This window comes from Neolamprologus brichardi, chromosome 9, assembly GCF_056152115.1.
Source record: "Neolamprologus brichardi isolate AB-2024 chromosome 9, ASM5615211v1, whole genome shotgun sequence".
Classification (NCBI taxonomy): Eukaryota; Metazoa; Chordata; class Actinopteri; order Cichliformes; family Cichlidae; genus Neolamprologus; species Neolamprologus brichardi.
In genome coordinates this window covers 36366746-36386932 of record NC_142112.1, presented here as the reverse complement: position 1 = coordinate 36386932, position 20187 = coordinate 36366746, and the positions used below count along the sequence as shown (strand labels likewise).

Below are 20187 nucleotides of genomic sequence, written 5' to 3'. Positions count from 1 at the left end.
TTCCCACACTGGTCACAGCTAAAGGGTCTGTCCCCACTGTAACTTTGTTGTCGTCTTTTTGGCTGCTTCATGGTGGTAATTTTCTTTCCACAGGGATAAACTGTGTGGTTTATCTCTGTAGTTACATGCACCTGTAGTTACATGCACCTGTAGTTACATGCACCTGTAGTTACATGCACATGCACCCACTGAGAGCCTCAGATGAACCAATCAGTCAGATCGATGTCTCCACTTCTCCTCCTCCTCCTTCGTTCCCTTTGTTTTTTAAGTACCTCATATATGTTAGGATTCTTTAGCTAGTTAGCCATCACATTAGCTAGTTAGCCATCACATTAGCTAGTTAGCCATCACATTAGCAAACTGCTTCGGAGCACAGCTGCCGGAATCGCGGCTTTTGTTGAATCAGGCGTTGGACCTGCTGGAGGAATGCTCTGCGATGATGGTGGAAAACAGCCGCCGTTCAACCCATTTGAGAGCTTCAAAGAACTGGCTGCAGGTATGATTGAAAGTTTGACAACACCGACGTTGATGCGTCTGTGATTTATTAGTGATCGCTCACTTGTGTGCACGCGCATGTAGGTGAACGCTCGCGGCATGACGTCACACAGCTCAGTTCCTTTCTGCTTTGATGTCACAGTACGTGCCTTTGATCTTGCAGCACGTGACCTCCACTTGAGTCCCTAAATAGGGGTGAAACAGCGGCTTTATACCTGAATCTTGCATTTTGCATTTTTAGTTGTCGTACGTTAAATGTACAGACCGCGATCTTCCCTTTCTGAAAGCTTTCTGAAAACGGATTTCCAAAGTAATTGTAGCGAAAGTAAGTCATTGACAATGTCTTTATCCACTGTTAGAACCCCTACCCCCATTAATTCAAATACAAGCAGTGATCAGGCATCAGTCTCTGACACCGACCCCACAGAGGGTCAAAGTCAGCCAGCAACCTCTGAAAACCCAGAGGAAGAACTGTCAGAAACATTAGTTTCAATTCATGCTAAGCTCATTGCCGATCAATTTAGTACTCTTCTAGCCACAAGAATCGCATTAAATTTGCACAAAAATACCAGAAATCTTCTGGATCCAGAAAAATTAGACTTAGTTATCAACCATCTGACAGAGTTGGTACTTTCTGAAGATAGATGCACCGAATCCCTGGAAATTCTTAAAAATAACAGGGTTAAATTAGTCAAGGCCACAGCTGAAGGCCTTATCAAGGAGTTTGGATCTGCAGACAAGTTCTTCGATGTAATGATTTCAGAAGATTCATCTTTTGACGACACTATTCTGAAGCACCTAGCAATGAATCTCGGTAATCAGGCATCAGTCTCTGACACTGACCCCACAGAGGGTCAAAGTCAGCCAGCAACCTCTGAAAACCCAGAGGAAGAACTGTCAGAAACATTAGTGTCAATTCATGCTAAGCTCATTGCCAATCAATTTAGTACTCTTCTAGCCACAAGAATCGCACTAAATTTGCACAAAAATACCAGAAATCTTCTGGATCCAGAAAAATTAGACTTAGTTATCAACCATCTGACAGATTTGGTACTTTCTGAAGATAGATGCACCGAATCCCTGGAAATTCTTAAAAATAACAGGGTTAAATTAGTCAAGGCCACAGCTGAAGGCCTTATCAAGGAGTTTGGATCTGCAGACAAGTTCTTCGATGTAATGATATCAGAAGATTCATCTTTTGACGACACTATTCTGAAGCACCTAGCAATGAATCTCGGTGATCAGGCATCAGTGTCTCACACTGAACCCACAGAGGGTCAAAGTCAGCCAGCAACCTCTGAAAACCCAGAGGAAGAACTGTCAGAAACATTAGTGTCAATTCATGCTAAGCTCATTGCCAATCAATTTAGTACTCTTCTAGCCACAAGAATCGCACTAAATTTGCACAAAAATACCAGAGATCTTCTGGATCCAGAAAAATTAGAGTTAGTTATCAACCATCTGACAGATTTGGTACTTTCTGAAGTGAGATGCACCGAATCCATGGAAATTCTTAAAAATAACAGGGTTAAATTAGTCAAGGCCACAGCTGAAGGCCTTATCAAGGAGTTTGGATCTGCAGACAAGTTCTTCGATGTAATGATATCAGAAGATTCATCTTTTGACGACACTATTCTGAAGCACCTAGCAAGGAATCTCGGTAATCAGGCATCAGTCTCTGACACTGAACCCACAGAGGGTCAAAGTCAGCCAGCAACCTCTGAAAACCCAGAGGAAGAACTGTCAGAAACATTAGTGTCAATTCATGCTAAGCTCATTTCCAACCTATTTAGTCCTCTTCTAGCCACAAGAATCGCACGAAATTTGCACAAAAATGCCAGAAATCTTCTGGATCGAGAAAAATTAGAGTTGGTTATCAACCATCTGACAGATTTGGTACTTTCTGAAATGAGATACATCGAATCCCTGGAAATTCTTAAAAATAACATGAATAAGTTAGCCAAGGACACAGCTAAAGGTCTTATCAAGGAGTTTGGATCTGCAGACAAGTTCTTCGATGTAATGTTGTCAGAAGATTCATCTTTTGACGACATTATTAGGAAGATCATAAGAAAGAATCTAAGTGTCTTCATGAATCCTCCAAAGAAATCCAAACTTGCCAGGTTTTTTTCAGCAGTGTTAAAAGCTTTTAAGAAGCTGCTTTAAAGGCAGTACTGATGACTAAATTGTCATCTTGATTTTTTTCAAATACCTCTTTTAAAATCTTAAAGCAGTCTGGCCTCAGAGTTAACATCTGAGGTATATTTTATTTTAAAACTATTTCATTCGACTTTAATTAGACTGAGAAATATTCTTCATCGTGTCTCCTCGTATTATCGTTACCATCACCCCCCACCGGCCGAGGCAGATGGCCGTCCCTTCTGAGCCTGGTTCTGCCGGAGGTTTCTGCCTGTTACAGGTAGTTTTTCCTCCCCACTGTCGCCAAGTGCTTGCTCATAAGGGATTATTAATTAATTGGGGTTTTCTTGCTGCTACTGTAGGGTCTCTATCTTACAGTATAAAGCAACTTGAGGAGACGGTTGTGATTTGATGCTATATTACAAATATTAAATTCAACTGAATCTTAAAAACATGTAATATAGCATCACATCACCATCAAATATAGAATTGAAAAATAAAACCAAATAAAAAACCAAACCTACATTGAAAACTGTTTGTGATTTGTCTTGTGCTTTCAAAATATATTGTCAAATATGAAAAGCTGCATTTGTATGCTCTGGTCATTAGTGCTGGTATTTTAATGTAAGCAAACACAAGGAGCATACACCGATGTGTAAGTACTACAGATGAAGATGCAAAGAAACCATGAAATAATTAATGAAATAGTGAAGTTTATGAATAAAATAAACAACTGTAGCACCGTCTCAGTCTCGTCGAATCGCCCCTCTGCCTCTTCCATTCTAGCATCAACTCTTCTTAACCCTCGTCTAATATGTGCATGTTGTTTGTTGTTGTCTTTCCTAAAGTCACGAAGCTCTTTCGGGATGTTCAGGAGGCTGGGCTCGTCTGCATCCGTGCCCTCTGTGGCTAACCTTAGCTCGGAGAGTAGCTCCTATCCACGTGGCTTTTCTCTGTCTCCTCTTCTGTCTGAGTTGTGCCTCTCAAACTTCTTGTGACTACCCTCGTTTCCATATTTAAAAGCAATCTCACCTATTATCAGAAAGATTACCGTATCTTATTATAAGAGAAATTACTCCCACTTCCTGGTGTCTGGAGTCTCTAAAGTAAGCAAATGTGGTAAAGGGTGTGGGTGATTCTGGGATTGATGCAGGAGGGCGACAGAAATAAAAAGTAAAATATTAAATTTTTGCTGTTATTGACTTTGCTTTACAATATCAAACACTGAGTCAGATGCACAATAGTCATGTACATCACACGTAAACACATTAATGTAAAAAACACAGAGGTTAGGCCATCAAAGTGTGTGTAAAAGAAGTGTTTATGTCTGTCTTGCAGTTTCTGTTCCTGTCCGAGGTTTGCAGTGGAGAGCTCAGACCACACAGGACCGCCTCACCCTCAGAACATCTCCACCACCCTGCCCACTGTTAAGATGATTGTCGAGGTCAGACTCTTAATTTGTCTGTTAAACCGATGCGGTTTCTCTTTCAGTCAGACCTCCAAGGTTCAAGCTCTCGCTCCCAGCTAATTCCAGACTCGTATGGCTCTGGCTGACTTCTGATCTCCTCTGGGGGGAAAAAAGAGCTTAATTTCTTCTTCTGTCTTTCTCTTTCTAATTGTGCAGGTGAGTCACTCGGCGTGTGATGACCACCGCCATCATCTGTAAGCTGCTGCGCTCCAAAGAGGCCATGGCCACGATGGACATCAGGAACTGGCCCCCAGTGCTGGACACCGGTACAGCGTTTCATTCATATCCACACAGGGAAATCACGCTCGCATTAAGTACTTTAATTTAACATAAATGCAGGTCGTGCACAGCCGCCTCACAATGCAGTCTGAGTAGTTCTGGTTGCAGATAAAAACCTAAAGAATGCACATTAAATGAAATCCTCTGCTGTGATGAAACCTGCCTTTACAGCTCCATTACTCTGTGATTTATCGAAAAATAAAAACTTGCTGTAGCTGCAAGTCTGTGGAGGTCCCCACCACTGCTTTAGAGAATCAAAGCACCAGGAAGTGGGAATAATTTCTCCTATAATAAGGATTTTTAGGTCCCTGATAACAAAAATGAGCAGATTTTATCCAGTTTGGTAACTTTTACATCACTAGAGAAGAAAATATAGCCACATTATCATAATTACTATGGTTATTTTTGTATTTTTGGTAAAGAGGTTGCCCAGTTTTGATACACATGGAGGTTTGCAGCAGAGACAGAATCACATTTTCTGCTTATTTTAATGACATTTTAATGACTTTAGAAACCAGAAGCCTGATTGTTTGTTTTTTACATTGAGACAAAGTTTACACAGAAGGACTATATAGGGTCTTTTATAAAGTAACTTTCAGGGATTCAGGATCTCTGAAGAAAATCTATCAATTTTTATTACTTAGAGATTTTTCAACATCTAACAAGGACAGACGAGGACAAAGTTAAATTGACCTGATTTTTGCATAACTTTAAGAATTTGAATGTGAAGAGAAGAAAAGATCCATGAATGTAATGATTCAAAGGGTTCAAATATCTTTGAATTTATGTGCTTCAATATATTTTTCGGACTGAGGAAAACAGAAAAAAGGTTAAGTATTCTGAAGAGCGTAAGATTATGAAAAAACTACAGATATGAAATATCCAGATTTTAATTCAATTCAATTCAATTCAATTTTATGTATATAGCGCCAAATCACAACAAATGTCGCCTCAAGGCGCTTCATAGATACAGAGAAAAGCCCAACAATCATATGACCCCCTATGAGCAGCACTTTGGCGACAGTGGGAAGGAAAAACTCCCTTTTAACAGGAAGAAACCTCTGGCAGAACCAGGCTCAGGGAGGGGCGGGGCCATCTGCTGCGACCGGTTGGGGTGAGAGAAGGAAGACAGGATAAAAGACATGCTGTGGAAGAGAGACAGAGATTAATAACAGGTATGATTCAATACAGAGAGGTCTGTTAACACATAGTGAGTGAGAAAGGTGACTGGAAAGGAAAAACTCAATGCATCATGGGAATCCCCCGGCAGTCTACATCTATTGCAGCATAACTAAGGGAGGATTCAGGGTCACCTGGTCCAGCCCTAACTATATGGTTTAGCAAAAAGGAAAGTTTGAAGCCTAATCTTAAAAGTAGAGATAGTGTCTGTCTCCTGAATCCAAACTGGAAGCTGGTTCCACAGAAGAGGGGCCTGAAAACTGAAGGCTCTCCCTCCCATTCTACTTTTAAATACTCTAGGAACAACAAGTAGGCCTGCAGAGCGAGAGCGAAGTGCTCTAATAGGGTAATATGGTACTACAAGGTCATTAAGATAAGATGGGGCCTGATTATTTAAGACCTTGTATGTGAGGAGCAGGATTTTGAATTCAATTCTGGATTTAACAGGAAGCCAATGAAGGGAAGCCAAAACAGGAGAAATATGCTCTCTCTTTCTAGTCCCTGTCAGTACTCTTGCTGCAGCATTTTGGATTAACTGAAGGCTTTTCAGTGAGTTTTTTGGACATCCTGATAATAATGAATTGCAGTAGTCCAGCCTGGAAGTAATAAATGCATGAACTAGTTTTTCAGCGTCACTCTGAGACAGGATATTTCTAATTTTAGAGATGTTGCGCAAATGGAAGAAAGCAGTCTTACATATTTGTTTAATATGTGCGTTGAAGGACATATCCTGGTCAAAAATGACTCCAAGGTTCCTCACAGTGTTACTGGAGGCCAAGGTAATGCCATCCAGAGTAAGAATCTGGTTAGATACCATATTTCTAAGCTTTTCAGCGCCGAGTACAATGACCTGAGTTTTATCTGAGTTAAGAAGCAGAAAGTTAGTGGCCATCCAAGTCTTTATGTCTTTAAGACATTCCTGCAGTTTAACTAATTGGTGTGTGTTATCTGGCTTCATGGACAGATAGAGCTGGGTGTCATCTGCATAGCAGTGAAAATGTATGCTATGTCTTCTAATGATGCTGCCTAGGGGAAGCATGTATAATGTAAACAGAATTGGTCCTAGCACTGAACCCTGTGGAACTCCATAATTAACCTCAGTGTGTGAAGAGGACTCTCCATTTACATGCACAAATTGGAGTCTATTAGATAGATATGATACAAACCACTGCAGTGCAATACCTGTAATACCTACAGCATGTTCTAATCGCTCTAACAGGATATTATGGTCAACAGTATCGAATGCTGCACTAAGGTCAAGAAGGACAAGCACAGAGATGAGTCCACTGTCAGAGGCCATAAGAAGATCATTTGTAACCTTCACTAAAGCTGTTTCTGTGCTGTGATGAACTCTGAAACCTGACTGAAACTCTTCAAATAAACCATTCCTCTGCAGATGATCTGTTAGCTGTTTGACAACTACTCTTTCAAGGATTTTTGATATGAAAGGAAGGTTGGAGATTGGCCTATAATTAGCTAAGACTGCTGGGTCTAGAGATGGCTTTTTGAGTAAAGGTTTAACTGCAGCCACCTTGAAGGCCTGTGGTACATAGCCGATTATTAGAGATAGGTTGATCATATATAAGATCGAAGAATTAATCAATGGCAGGACTTCTTTGAGCAGTTTTGTAGGAATGGGGTCTAAAAGACACGTTGATGGTTTGGAGGAAGTAATTATTGAAGTTAACTCAGAAAGATCGATTGGAGAAAAAGAGTCTAACTTAACATCAATGGAACTAAGAGTAGCTGTAGATAATATTACATCTGTGGGATGATTATTGGTAATTTTTTCTCTAATGATAAAAATTTTATTTGTGAAGAAGTTCATGAAGTCATCACTAGTTAACGTTAAAGGGATGGTTGGCTCAAAAGAGCTCTGACTTTTTGTCAGCCTGGCTACAGTGCTGAAGAGAAACCTGGGGTTCTTATTTTCTTCAATCAGTGATGAGTAGTAAGCTGTTCTGGCTTTGCGGAGGGCTTTCTTATAAAGCAACAAACTATTTCTCCAGGCTAAATGATGATCCTCTAAATTTGTGACACGCCATTTCCTCTCCAGATTACGAGTCATCTGCTTTAGGGTACATGTTTGAGAATTATACCACGGGGTCAGGTACTTCTGATTAGAGACCTTAGTTTTCACTGGAGCTACAGTATCCAGAGTCGTACGTAGTGAGGAGGTGAAATTATTAACAAGATAATCGACCTCTGTTGGGGTAGCGTTCAGATAGCTGCTCTGCTCTGTGTTGGTACAGGGCATTGACGATGATAACAGTGGCTGGATTATATTCTTAAACTTAGTTACAGCGCTTTCAGAAAGACATCTACTTTGATAAAGTCCACTCTCCACTGCTGCGTAATCAATTATTGTAAATGTAAATGTTATCAAGAAATGATCAGACAGGAGAGGGTTTTCAGGAAACACTGTTAAATGTTCAGTTTCTATGCCATATGTTAAAACAAGATCTAGAGTGTGATTAAAGTGGTGGGTGGGTTCTTTTACATTTTGAGAGAAACCAATTGAGTCTAACAACAGATTAAATGCCATGTTGAGGCTGTCATTTTTAGCATCAACATGGATGTTAAAATCACCCACAATAATTATTTTATCTGAGCTCAGAACTAAATCAGATATAAAGTCTGAGAAATCAGACAGAAACTCTGTGTAAGGCCCAGGTGGACGATAGATGATAACAAGTAAGACTGGTTTCTGAGTTTCACAGCTGGGGTGGACAATGTTAATTAATAGACTGGTGTGAAAAATTGCTGCCACACCGCCCCCTCGGCCTGTGCTTCGAGATTTCTGGCAGTTAGAATGACTCGGGGGTGTTGATTCATTTAAACTAACATAATCATCCTGCTGCAACCAGGTTTCTGTAAGGCAGAGTAAATCAATTTGTTGATCAATTATTAAGTCATGTACTAACAGAGACTTGGAGGAGAGAGACCTAATATTTAATAATCCACATTTCACTGTTTTACTCTTTGGTTCAGATGTGGATACTGTATTATTCTTTCTTTGTAAATGTTTAAGTTGTTTGTTGCTGGTTTTTAGTTTGTTTTTTGTCTTTTTGGAAGCAGACACAGTCTCTATGGAGATCGGTTTTTGGGGGGGTAGCAGGAGGAGAGAAGCTGCAGAGAGGCGTGTAAGACTGCAACTCTGCTTCCTGGTCCCAACTCTGGATAGTCATATTTTGAGGGGTTTAATAAATTTGTCGATATTTCTAGAAATGAGAGCTGCTCCATCCAAAGTGGGATGGTAATGTGGGATTTTAGAGGCCCAGAGAGGTGAAGAGCAAAGCAGCAAACAGAGAAAGCTTTGTAAAGTAGCTTTTTTTTTTTTTTTCTTAAAGGTGTGTAAAATCAGAGGTTCAGAAACAAAATACAGAGCTCAAGAAAATAGAGTTTACTGTGGAAAATCAGTTAACAGTGACATGCTAAGCCCTGTGGGTGTGTATCGTGTGTTTCAGGCTTTGCAGCGTCAGCAGAGAGTGAGCGGGACGTCGGCTGGGGTCGAGTGTGTGTTTTCCTGAAGAGACTCGGGAAGAAAGCCGACAGCAGGAGCCTCAGTTTGGCTCACTGTGATCTGACGGCTACAGACCTGCTGGAGCTTGGTTAGTTGGTTGTAGTTAACTAAACTTATAGTTTGTTAGAGTTGAGTTCCTACTCACAGACAACTGAAACATATTCACATTTGGAAAGCTGATTGTATAAATTTTCGTTTGATTAATCTAAAATTGTTCTTCTGTGTCTGAAAACACTCACTCCCACTTACTCAACCTGTGTTGTCGTCTGCTGCTGTGGCCTACAGTAGCAGACGACAACACTGCAACTGTAACGAAACTGATTACAGCATTATTTTTAAAACCTTTAGTGAATTCAACGTTCTTCAAGATTTTTCAAGCATCCACAGAAACTTTGATCGGGTGCTAAAAATGCTAGTAAAGCTGACATCCATCACGAACAACCCACATCATCCTCTGCATGAGTCTGTGAGCTTGTCAGAGACCAAAACACCCTCACTGCAGGAAGGAGCACTTTCACAGATCATTGATCCCAACAGCAGTTAGACTCTATAACTCCTCAATCACGCTGTCATGAGTCACTGGACATTTACCTGGTGTGCAGGTATATGTGTATGTATATGTATACATTTGTATATTTAGTCTGTAGATGTGTGTGCAAGTACATGTCTATACTTATAGATACTTTTAGATATCTATTGCTTAAATAATAATAGTAAGAATAATTAAATTTATTTCTTGCATTTCCACAACACTCTATCCATAGTCACATACTGTGTATGCTACTGTTGTATATAGTGTATTATCTTATTTATTTTGTAGTTGTTTATATTTTATTTCTATTTTTGGATTTTCTTCTGCTATCTCTACCTGAGCTGAGGTAACGCACAAATATTCCTGCCGTCGATCAATAAAATCTAATCTCCTCATTGACTGCATTTCTGATGGAGATGAGACTTCATGCAGGACACGGTGAGAGGCGTGACATCACGGTGCCGTGACAACAACCTGGTGCTTTACATCAGCAAAACCAAGGAGCTCATCGTGGGTTACAGGAAACCAGCAGTAGCAGAGGTGGAGAGAGTCAGCTGCTTCAGATTCCTGGGCATCAACATCAGCGAGGGTGTCGTGCCATATTAAACCATTATACACCTTAATAGTAAAATAAAAAATGTGTTTTAATATTTATTAACGTCTCTTTGTGACGTCATACTATGATAATGACCGCCACAAACAGAGCGTCCTCCTGTAACCATGGTTACGGGAGTTTGTTGCAAGAAGTGTTGTGAATCTCGCTGAGACGGGGAACCACTGAGAGCCTCAGATGAACCAGTCAGTCAGATCGCTGTCTCCACTTCTCCTCCTTCGTTCCCTTTGTTTTTTAAGTACCTCATATATGTTAGGATTCTTTAGCTAGTTAGCCATCTCGTTAGCTAGTTAGCCATCACATTAGCTAGTTAGCCATCACATTAGCAAACTGCTTCGCAGCACAGCTGCCGGAGTCGCGGCTTTTGTTGAATCAGGCGTTGGACCTGCTGGAGGAATGCTCTGCGATGATGGTGGAAAACAGGCGCCATTCAACCCATTTGAGAGCTTCAAAGAACTGGCTGCAGGTATGATTGAAAGTTTGACAACACCGACGTTGATGCGTCTGTGATTTATTAGTGATCGCTCACTTGTGTGCACGCGCATGTAGGTGAACGCTCGCGGCACGACGTCACACAGCTCAGTTCCTTTCTGCTTTGACGTCACAGTACGTGCCTTTGATCTTGCAGCACGTGACCTCCACTTGAGTCCCTAAATAGGGGTGAAACAGCGGCTTTATACCTGAATCTTGCATTTTGCATTTTTAGTTGTCGTACGTTAAATGTACAGACCGCGATCTTCCCTTTCTGAAAGCTTTCTGAAAACGGATTTCCAAAGTAATTGTAGCGAAACTAAGTCATTGACAATGTCTTTATCCAGTGTTAGAACCCCTACCCCCATTAATTCAGAGCCTTTTTCACCTGCTATCAGCGGGTGTTTCGATAGGCTCTCTGGATTACAGTGGCGCTTGATAGAAAATGGGATCTGGGACTCCGATGTCCAAGTAGCGCTGGCTGATATGATTACTGATGTCATTCAGTCAGTTAGTGCAAGCACCATAAAAACTTTACTTGTAGGAGGTCAGGACCAATTAAATGATGCATCATTCCAGACATACCTTAGCATAGCCGTGACAAAAATAAGCCCCGTATTGGGAGACTCTTTCTCAACCAGCTTTGCTGCTGCTCTTAATGTCACCCATGAGGAGTGTGAAAGCGCTGTGGTGCTGACACAGATGATTGAGGAGGAGATCTCAAATAAAGTCAACTCGGGTTGGGTTCTAGTCCCAGAAAACCCGGATTCTATTTATGTCACCAGAAAAATAACAAACATAAAAAACCTCAGATGCATGGTTTCTCATGCTTTCTCATGTCTGAAGAGTTATAAAGGTAAGCTGAGCGGCCTGTTCATGAGGGGGGCTTTACCCACTTCCTTTAGTTCAAGTGATGAGAGTCTTGAATCCAAGCTCTCTGAGATGGGAACAATTAAAGAAATAAGTATGGCTCTCATGAGGTGGAGTACAGACAGAGAGATAAGTAAAGATGACCAGGACTGTCACATAGAACTGCAACCCGTGGAGGAAAAAGAAAGTGATGAGTTTGCAGAAGCTGAGGAGAAAGCTCAAAGTGATGTTGAAACAATCCTCAACAATCTGAGTTATTTACTTGATGAAGATGATGCAGATAAAGCTGCAGTTGACATTGTAAATGTGTTAATTGCTAACATTGAGTATCCTGATGCAGAAGATATCACATTAAGTGAGAAGTGTAGCTCACCCAAGCCTGCTTTTGATGTGGACCTGGTGATCAAAAAGGTGAAAGACTTTTTTGCATCATGCGCCCTAATTATGAAACCAGATGAAGTAAAACAACACTTCTTCAGGTTTGCTAAAAAGGAATTTGAAAAAATGAACAGTGAGCTGAAAGATCATTTGAAGAAAAGCAAAGGATTTTTGACTTTTCAGAGACAACAGGCAAACTCCCCGGAGAGTGAGAGAGCTGACTCCAGGAAAAGCGAACACATGAATCCCTCAGAAGTTCCCAGAAAATCACCAACCTTAGGAATCACAGTTAAAAGTTCTTCTCCGCTCAAATTTACAACAGTTGTGCCGGTTCTGAATAAACTGTTTAGTAAATTAACCCAGGCAGGACACCTTGGCCTGACAAGTAAGGAGATGTTTTCAAGGGAGTTGACAGAAAATGTGTACGGCCATGTCGAGTCAACATATCCAGCCCCCACGATGCAAATGGGTAAAAGTCTCTCAGAGTCTGACATCTCACAGGTTGACTGTAATGTACCCTCTGCTCCTGAGGTGCCATATGTGCTCGTAGAAGATTCAGTGGAAAGGTTCTTACAAAACCTTCTTTTCTGGTTGGAGAATGAAACTTTAACCCAAACTATTATAAATGACAAAATTTCTGGTGCCGTGGAAGATATAGTAAGAGTGCTGACCCCATCAAAGGAAGACGTTATGATTGGACCAGATGCTGGTGAAACAAGCGACAGACTGTTTACATCACAGTCAAGTCCAGTTACTGATCTCACCAATCAGCCAGTCTGTGTGAGTGCAGAAGACCCGGACCTGGTTTCAAATACAAGCAGTGATCAGGCATCAGTCTCTGACACTGACCCCACAGAGGGTCAAAGTCAGCCAGCAACCTCTGAAAACCCAGAGGAAGAACCGTCAGAAACATTAGTTTCAATTTATGCTAAGCTCATTGCCGATCAATTTAGTACTCTTCTAGCCACAAGAATCGCACTAAATTTGCACAAAAATACCAGAAATCTTCTGGATCCAGAAAAATTAGACTTAGTTATCAACCATCTGACAGATTTGGTACTTTCTAAAGTGAGATGCATCGAATCCCTGGAAATTCTTAAAAATAACAGGGTTAAATTAGTCAAGGCCACAGCTGAAGTCCTTATCAAGGAGTTTGGATCTGCAGACAAGTTCTTCGATGTAATGATATCAGAAGATTCATCTTTTGACGACACTATTCTGAAGCACCTAGCAATGAATCTCGGTGATCAGGCATCAGTCTCTGACACAGAACCCACAGAGGGTCAAAGTCAGCCAGCAACCTCTGAAAACCCAGAGGAAGAACTGTCAGAAACATTAGTGTCACCCGATGATAGGCTAATTGCCAAACAATTTAGCAGTCTTGTAGCCACAAGAATCGCAGAAAAATTGCACAAAAATGCCAGAAAACTTCTGGATCCAGAAAAATTAGAGTTAGTTATCAACCGTCTGACAGATTTGGTACTTTCTGAAGATAGATGCACCGAATACCTAAAAATTCTTAATAATAACATGAATAAGTTAGTCAAGGACACAGCTAATAGTCTTATCAAGGAGTTTGGATCTGCAGACAAGTTCTTCGATGTAATGATATCAGAAGATTCATCTTTTGACGACACTATTCTGAAGCACCTAGCAATGAATCTCGGTGATCAGGCATCAGTGTCTCACACTGACCCCACAGAGGGTCAAAGTCAGCCAGCAACCTCTGAAAACCCAGAGGAAGAACTGTCAGAAACATTGGTGTCAATTCATGCTAAGCTCATTGCCAATCAATTTAGCAGTCTTGTAGCCACGAGAATCGCAGAAAAATTGCACAAAAATGCCAGAAATCTTCTGGATCCAGAAAAATTAGAGTTAGTTATCAACCGTCTGACAGATTTGGTACTTTCTGAAGATAGATGCACCGAATACCTAAAAATTCTTAATAATAACATGAATAAGTTAGTCAAGGACACAGCTAATAGTCTTATCAAGGAGTTTGGATCTGCAGACAAGTTCTTCGATGTAATGTTGTCAGAAGATTCATCTTTTGACGACATTATTAGGAAGATCATAAGAAAGAATCTAAGTGTCTTCATGAATCCTCCAAAGAAATCCAAACTTGCCAGGTTTTTTTCAGCAGTGTTAAAAGCTTTTAAGAATTTGTTCAGCTGCTGCTTTAAAGGCAGTACTGATGACTAAATTGTCATCTTGATTTTTTTCAAATACCTCTTTTAAAATCTTAAAGCAGTCTGGCCTCAGAGTTAACATCTGAGGTATATTTTATTTTAAAACTATTTCATTCGACTTTAATTAGACTGAGAAATATTCTTCATCGTGTCTCCTCGTATTATCGTTACCATCACCCCCCACCGGCCGAGGCAGATGGCCGTCCCTTCTGAGCCTGGTTCTGCCGGAGGTTTCTGCCTGTTACAGGTAGTTTTTCCTCCCCACTGTCGCCAAGTGCTTGCTCATAAGGGATTATTAATTAATTGGGGTTTTCTTGCTGCTGCTGTAGGGTCTCTATCTTACAGTATAAAGCAACTTGAGGAGACGGTTGTGATTTGATGCTATATTACAAATATTAAATTCAACTGAATCTTAAAAACATGTAATATAGCATCACATCACCATCAAATATAGAAATGAAAAATAAAACCAAATAAAAAACCAAACCTACATTGAAAACTGTTTGTGATTTGTCTTGTGCTTTCAAAATATATTGTCAAATATGAAAAGCTGCATTTGTATGCTCTGGTCATTAGTGCTGGTATTTTAATGTAAGCAAACACAAGGAGCATACACCGATGTGTAAGTACTACAGATGAAGATGCAAAGAAACCATGAAATAATTAATGAAATAGTGAAGTTTATGAATAAAATAAACAACTGTAGCACCGTCTCAGTCTCGTCGAATCGCCCCTCTGCCTCTTCCATTCTAGCATCAACTCTTCTTAACCCTCGTCTAATATGTGCATGTTGTTTGTTGTTGTCTTTCCTAAAGTCACGAAGCTCTTTCGGGATGTTCAGGAGGCTGGGCTCGTCTGCATCCATGCCCTCTGTGGCTAACCTTAGCTCGGAGAGTAGCTCCTATCCACGTGGCTTTTCTCTGTCTCCTCTTCTGTCTGAGTTGTGCCTCTCAAACTTCTTGTGACTACCCTCGTTTCCATATTTAAAAGCAATCTCACCTATTATCAGAAAGATTACCGTATCTTATTATAAGAGAAATTACTCCCACTTCCTGGTGTCTGGAGTCTCTAAAGTAAGCAAATGTGGTAAAGGGTGTGGGTGATTCTGGGATTGATGCAGGAGGGCGACAGAAATAAAAAGTAAAATATAAAATTTTTGCTGTTATTGACTTTGCTTTACAATATCAAACACTGAGTCAGATGCACAATAGTCATGTACATCACACGTAAACACATTAATGTAAAAAACACAGAGGTTAGGCCATCAAAGTGTGTGTAAAGAAGTGTTTATGTCTGTCTTGCAGTTTCTGTTCCTGTCCGAGGTTTGCAGTGGAGAGCTCAGACCACACAGGACCGCCTCACCCTCAGAACATCTCCACCACCCTGCCCACTGTTAAGATGATTGTCGAGGTCAGACTCTTAATTTGTCTGTTAAACCGATGCGGTTTCTCTTTTAGTCAGACCTCCAGGGCTCAAGCTCTCGCTCCCAGCTAATTCCAGACTCGTATGGCTCTGGCTGACTTCTGATCTCCTCTGGGGGGAAAAAAAGAGCTTAATTTCTTCTTCTGTCTTTCTCTTTCTAATTGTGCAGGTGAGTCACTCGGCGTGTGATGACCACCGCCGTCATCTGTAAGCTGCTGCGCTCCAAAGAGGCCATGGCCACGATGGACATCAGGAACTGGCCCCCAGTGCTGGACACCGGTACAGCGTTTCATTCATATCCACACAGGGAAATCATGCTCGCATTAAGTACTTTAATTTAACATAAATGCAGGTCGTGCACAGCCGCCTCACAATGCAGTCTGAGTAGTTCTGGTTGCAGATATAAACCTAAAGAATGCACATTAAATGAAATCCTCTGCTGTGATGAAACCTGCCTTTACAGCTCCATTACTCTGTGATTTATCGAAAAATAAAAACTTGCTATAGCTGCAAGTCTGTGGAGGTCCCCACCACTGCTTTAGAGAATCAAAGCACCAGGAAGTGGGAATAATTTCTCCTATAATAAGGATTTTTAGGTCCCTGATAACAAAAATGAGCAGATTTTATCCAGTTTGGTAACTTTTACATCACTAGAGAAGAAAATATAGCCACATTATTATAATTACTATGGTTATTTTTGTATTTTTGGAAAAGAGGTTGCCCAGTTTTGATACACATGGAGGTTTGCAGCAGAGACAGAATCACGTTTTCTGCTTATTTTAATGACTTTAGAAACCAGAAGCCTGATTGTTTGTTTTTTACATTGAGACAAAGTTTACACAGAAGGACTATATAGGGTCTTTTATAAAGTAACTTTCAGGGATTCAGGATCTCTGAAGAAAAACGATCAATCTTTATTACTTAGAGATTTTTCAACATCTAACAAGGACAGACGAGGACAAAGTTAAATTGACCTGATTTTTGCATAACTTTAAGAATTTGAATGTGAAGAGAAGAAAAGATCCATGAACGTAATGATTCAAAGGGTTCAAATATCTTTGAATTTATGAGCTTCAGTATATTTTTCGGACTGAGGAAAACAGAAAAAAGGTTAAGTATTCTGAAGAGCGTAAGATTATGAAAAAACTAGAGATATGAAATATCCAGATTTTAGAGGGCCAGAGAGGTGAAGAGCAAAGCAGCAAACAGAGAAAGCTTTGTAAAGTAGCTTTTTTTTTTTTTTTTAAAAAAAGGTGTGTACAATCAGAGGTTCAGAAACAAAATACAGAGCTCAAGAAAATAGAGTTTACTGTGGAAAATCAGTTTACAGTGACATGCTAAGCCCTGTGGGTGTGTATCGTGTGTTTCAGGCTTTGCAGCGTCAGCAGAGAGTGAGCGGGACGTCGGCTGGGGTCGAGTGTGTGTTTTCCTGAAGAGACTCGGGAAGAAAGCCGACAGCAGGAGCCTCAGTTTGGCTCACTGTGATCTGACGGCTACAGACCTGCTGGAGCTTGGTTAGTTGGTTGTAGTTAACTAAACTTATAGTTTGTTAGAGTTGAGTTCCTACTCACAGACAACTGAAACATATTCACATTTGGAAAGCTGATTGTATAAATTTTCGTTTGATTAATCTAAAGTTGTTCTTCTGTGTCTGAAAACACTCACTCCCACTTACTCAACCTGTGTTGTCGTCTGCTGCTGTGGCCTACAGTAGCAGACGACAACACTGCAACTGTAACGAAACTGATTACAGCATTATTTTTAAAACCTTTAGTGAATTCAACGTTCTTCAAGATTTTTCAAGCATCCACAGAAACTTTGATCGTGTGCTAAAAATGCTAGTAAAGCTGACATCCATCACGAACAACCCACATCATCCTCTGCATGAGTCTGTGAGCTTGTCAGAGACCAAAACACCCTCACTGCAGGAAGGAGCACTTTCACAGATCATTGATCCCAACAGCAGTTAGACTCTATAACTCCTCAATCACGCTGTCATGAGTCACTGGACATTTACCTGGTGTGCAGGTATATGTGTATGTATATGTATACATGTGTATATTTAGTCTGTAGATGTGTGTGCAAGTACATGTCTATACTTATAGATACTTTTAGATATCTATTGCTTAAATAATAATAGTAAGAATAATTAAATTTATTTCTTGCATTTCCACAACACTCTATCCATAGTCACATACTGTGTATGCTACTGTTGTATATAGTGTATTATCTTATTTATTTTGTAGTTGTTTATATTTTATTTCTATTTTTGGATTTTCTTCTGCTATCTCTACCTGAGCTGAGGTAACGCACAAATTTTCCTGCCGTCGATCAATAAAGTCTAATCTCCTCATTGACTGCATTTCTGATGGAGATGAGACTTCATGCAGGACACGGTGAGAGGCGTGACATCACGGTGCCGTGACAACAACCTGGTGCTTTACATCAGCAAAACCAAGGAGCTCATCGTGGGTTACAGGAAACCAGCAGTAGCAGAGGTGGAGAGAGTCAGCTGCTTCAGATTCCTGGGCATCAACATCAGCGAGGGTGTCGTGCCATATTAAACCATTATACACCTTAATAGTAAAATAAAAAAAATGTGTTTAAATTGCATGAATTAATATTTATTAACGTCTCTTTGTGACGTCATACTATGATAATGACCGCCACAAACAGAGCGTCCTCCTGTAACCATGGTTACGGGAGTTTGTTGCAAGAAGTGTTGTGAATCTCGCTGAGACGGGGAACCACTGAGAGCCTCAGATGAACCAATCAGTCAGATCGCTGTCTCCACTTCTCCTCCTTCGTTCCCTTTGTTTTTTAAGTACCTCATATATGTTAGGATTCTTTAGCTAGTTAGCCATCACATTAGCTAGTTAGCCATCACATTAGCTAGTTAGCCATCACATTAGCAAACTGCTTCGGAGCACAGCTGCCGGAGTCGCGGCTTTTGTTGAATCAGGCGTTGGACCTGCTGGAGGAATGCTCTGCGATGATGGTGGAAAACAGGCGCCGTTCAACCCATTTGAGAGCTTCAAAGAACTGGCTGCAGGTATGATTGAAAGTTTGACAACACCGACGTTGATGCGTCTGTGATTTATTAGTGATCGCTCACTTGTGTGCACGCGCATGTAGGTGAACGCTCGCGGCATGACGTCACACAGCTCAGTTCCTTTCTGCTTTGATGTCACAGTACGTGCCTTTGATCTTGCAGCACGTGACCTCCACTTGAGTCCCTAAATAGGGGTGAAACAGCGGCTTTATACCTGAATCTTGCATTTTGCATTTTTAGTTGTCGTACGTTAAATGTACAGACCGCGATCTTCCCTTTCTGAAAGCTTTCTGAAAACGGATTTCCAAAGTAATTGTAGCGAAACTAAGTCATTGACAATGTCTTTATCCAGTGTTAGAACCCCTACCCCCATTAATTCAGAGCCTTTTTCACCTGCTATCAGCGGGTGTTTCGATAGGCTCTCTGGATTACAGTGGCGCTTGATAGAAAATGGGATCTGGGACTCCGATGTCCAAGTAGCACTGGCTGATATGATTACTGATGTCATTCAGTCAGTTAGTGCAAGCACCATAAAAACTTTACTTGTAGGAGGTCAGGACCAATTAAATGATGCATCATTCCAGACATACCTTAGCATAGCCGTGACAAAAATAAGCCCCGTATTGGGAGACTCTTTCTCAACCAGCTTTGCTGCTGCTCTTAATGTCACCCATGAGGAGTGTGAAAGCGCTGTGGTGCTGACACAGATGATTGAGGAGGAGATCTCAAATAAAGTCAACTCGGGTTGGGTTCTAGTCCCAGAAAACCCGGATTCTATTTATGTCACCAGAAAAATAACAAACATAAAAAACCTCAGATGCATGGTTTCTCATGCTTTCTCATGTCTGAAGAGTTATAAAGGTAAGCTGAGCGGCCTGTTCATGAGGGGGGCTTTACCCACTTCCTTTAGTTCAAGTGATGAGAGTCTTGAATCCAAGCTCTCTGAGATGGGAACAATTAAAGAAATAAGTATGGCTCTCATGAGGTGGAGTACAGACAGAGAGATAAGTAAAGATGACCAGGACTGTCACATAGAACTGCAACCCGTGGAGGAAAAAGAAAGTGATGAGTTTGCAGAAGCTGAGGAGAAAGCTCAAAGTGATGTTGAAACAATCCTCAACAATCTGAGTTATTTACTTGATGAAGATGATGCAGATAAAGCTGCAGTTGACATTGTAAATGTGTTAATTGCTAACATTGAGTATCCTGATGCAGAAGATATCACATTAAGTGAGAAGTGTAGCTCACCCAAGCCTGCTTTTGATGTGGACCTGGTGATCAAAAAGGTGAAAGACTTTTTTGCATCATGCGCCCTAATTATGAAACCAGATGAAGTAAAACAACACTTCTTCAGGTTTGCTAAAAAGGAATTTGAAAAAATGAACAGTGAGCTGAAAGATCATTTGAAGAAAAGCAAAGGATTTTTGACCTTTCAGAGACAACAGGCAAACTCCCCGGAGAGTGAGAGAGCTGACTCCAGGAAAAGCGAACACATGAATCCCTCAGAAGTTCCCAGAAAATCACCAACCTTAGGAATCACAGTTAAAAGTTCTTCTCCGCTCAAATTTACAACAGTT

At 40.7% G+C, this 20187-nt stretch overlaps 2 long non-coding RNA genes across 2 annotated transcripts; both read left to right on the top strand.

Moving 5' to 3' along the window:
* Positions 1-4270: 4270 nt before the first annotated feature.
* On the top strand, positions 4271-9726 carry LOC148101586 (uncharacterized). Its single transcript, XR_015719579.1, has 3 exons — positions 4271-4368; positions 9028-9171; positions 9432-9726. It is a non-coding gene; the product is annotated as an uncharacterized LOC148101586 (long non-coding RNA).
* Positions 9727-10381: 655 nt separating this feature from the next.
* On the top strand, positions 10382-18192 carry LOC148101585 (uncharacterized). The gene is made up of 5 exons (XR_015719667.1): positions 10382-10694; positions 15441-15546; positions 15728-15837; positions 16929-17072; positions 17333-18192. It is a non-coding gene; the product is annotated as an uncharacterized LOC148101585 (long non-coding RNA).
* Positions 18193-20187: the final 1995 nt, after the last annotated feature.